The 2329-nt window shown below is 41.9% G+C and overlaps 1 non-coding gene across 1 annotated transcript; it reads right to left on the bottom strand.

Moving 5' to 3' along the window:
* Nucleotides 1–1740: 1740 nt before the first annotated feature.
* Nucleotides 1741–1849, bottom strand: LOC113269554 (U6 spliceosomal RNA). Its single transcript, XR_003321481.1, has one exon. It is a non-coding gene; the product is annotated as a U6 spliceosomal RNA (small nuclear RNA).
* Nucleotides 1850–2329: the final 480 nt, after the last annotated feature.

Here is a 2329-nt window from a genome sequence, read left to right as displayed (position 1 = left end):
GCCGCGAACGCGGTGGAATTCCGCATTACTTCACGGGAATGGTAGTCCACAGCCTTAGATTTTTTCCGCAGCTGGAGAACGAATAAACTACATTTCCCAGAAAGCTGTGGAACTCGCGTCACAACGACTGCCGACTTTAAGGACCCTGGTGCATGTTGGGAAATGGAGTTCGAGTGAGGGGGCGTGGTAAGAGCGGAAATGTCTGGGTAGAACGTGGAGATTAGAATTAAGGTTCGAATCCCAGAGCTTCCTGCCAAGTTTAGTTAAAATATGCGACGCAGTTTCTGACTACTGCAAGTTAAACAAGGATCTTCAGCAGACGCCTGTTATGAAACGTATGCTTATTTCTTTTAGCCTATTTCTCTTTTTAACCTGGGACACCTTTTCAAAAAAGATGTCTGGGGTAACCAGAACACCTGTAATAGCAATTCTCTTTATTTTCCTACACAGACTTCCTTTCTGTTGAGGAGCTATCTCTTAGTTTTGCGTTCTCTCGTGTTATTTTCAAAGTGTTTTAGCGTGGGTTGTTGCATCGTATCTCCTGATAGCTGCATACGGGGAAGCTGGGCAACGAATATTATTCCTGTCTACAGGAAAGGGAATTTCAGCTCCGAGGTGGGAAAAAAATTGCTAATCAATCAATAAATAAAGCTCACGTCTTCTAACTTGGAGCCCAATATCTGCACCCCCATTTCTTCCCTTTTTCAGACTGAACCCACAAGCAGGCAAAGGAGGAAGCTCTTCTTTTATGCCAGTCCCATCTCTTACTTCTGCCCTTCCCTTAGGTCTCTGCTTCAAACTTCGTATTATCAGAGCCTTCTCTGACGATTTTATTTAGAATAGCAATTCTCTTTCCCACATCCTTCCTATCTTGCCTGATTTTTCTTCACAGTACTTACCACCTGACATACTGAAAATTTGTTGTGTTTATTGTCTTTCTCTAATAGAATATGAGCCCCACAAAACAGGGACTTTGTTTTTTCTCTCTTACATTACTAGCACTCAGAACAATGTCTGGAACAGAAAGAGCTGCTCAATAAATATTCCTTTGGTAAAAGGATTACTCCCGCCTTATTATCATGGGGGAAATGAATATAAGCTTTGGAGTGCAGGCAGACCTGGATTTCAGTTTTGACTCTTGCATTTACTATATGTGTGACCTTGGACAAACTTCCTTACCTTTCTCATTGTTAATTTCCTCATTGTTACAAAAGATAATACTATCTACCTTCAAGAGGATTGCTTGTATTAAATGAGATAATATGTAGACCACCAACGTCCCTAGCTCACATTAGATCTTCCAGAAATGGCAGCTAACATTGTTTTCCCTGCATTAAGGGTGCATTGGATTCCCTACTCTAAACTTTCAGTTTTTATTTAAATTCCAGTCGGTTAACATACAGTGTAATATTAGTTTCAGGTGTACAACATAGTGATTCAACACTTCCGACAACACTGGTGCTCATTACAGCAAGTGCCCTTCTTAGTCCACATCACCTATTTCACACACACCCCCTCCCCTCTGGTAGCCATCAGTTTGTTCTCTACAGTTAAGAGTCTGTTTCTTGGTTTGCCTCCCTCTCTCTTTTTATCCCCCTTTTGTTTATTTGTTTTGTTTCCTAAATTCCACATATGAGTGAAATCATATGGTATTTGTCTTTCTCTAACTGACTTAACTCCGCTTAGCATAATACTCCCTAGCCCCATCCATGTTGTTGCAAATGGCAAGATTTCATTCTTAAAAATATGGAACATTTAACGGATTTGCGTGTCATCCTTGGGCAGGGGCCATGCTAATCTTCTCTGTGGTGTTCCCATTTTAGTATATGGGCTGCCAAAGTGAGCAGCCTACTCTAAACTTCTGGAGGGCAGAGATGGAGTTCCTCATTTCCGATCCTTTAGTAAGGCACTCAGTAAACAGCTATTAAATGGACGAATGACTTCTTAAAGTACTCGATAGCAAAAGCATTTTGACCTTCCTATTTTAAGAGATTCCCAGAACATCTTGTCTTATTAACCACTCTACTCACTATAGCAGCTTCACCCTCCCTGTATTCTTAGAATCCTTGTGCTTCCCAACTTAGGGCTGGTCTCAGCCAGAAGGGCAATCTCTGACGTCCCATTATCAGGTGGGTCACAAGATGGTAGGAGTGTGCAGTGCTCGACCCCTCCTACTTCAGGCGCTTTCCGGCACCCTTCAGTTTACTGAGTAACTTGCAATCGCTGCGTAATTTTCAAAGCACTTACCCATTGATTCCCTCATTTGATTTTCACAACATCCACGAGGGAGGTAAGGCAGGGTTGAAGGAGAAGCAAAGATAAAGTAATT

Source organism: Ursus arctos, unplaced genomic scaffold, assembly GCF_023065955.2.
Source record: "Ursus arctos isolate Adak ecotype North America unplaced genomic scaffold, UrsArc2.0 scaffold_22, whole genome shotgun sequence".
NCBI classification, from domain to species: Eukaryota; Metazoa; Chordata; class Mammalia; order Carnivora; family Ursidae; genus Ursus; species Ursus arctos.
Note: the sequence above shows the minus strand (reverse complement) of the source record. Positions and strands in the feature narration are given on the sequence as shown.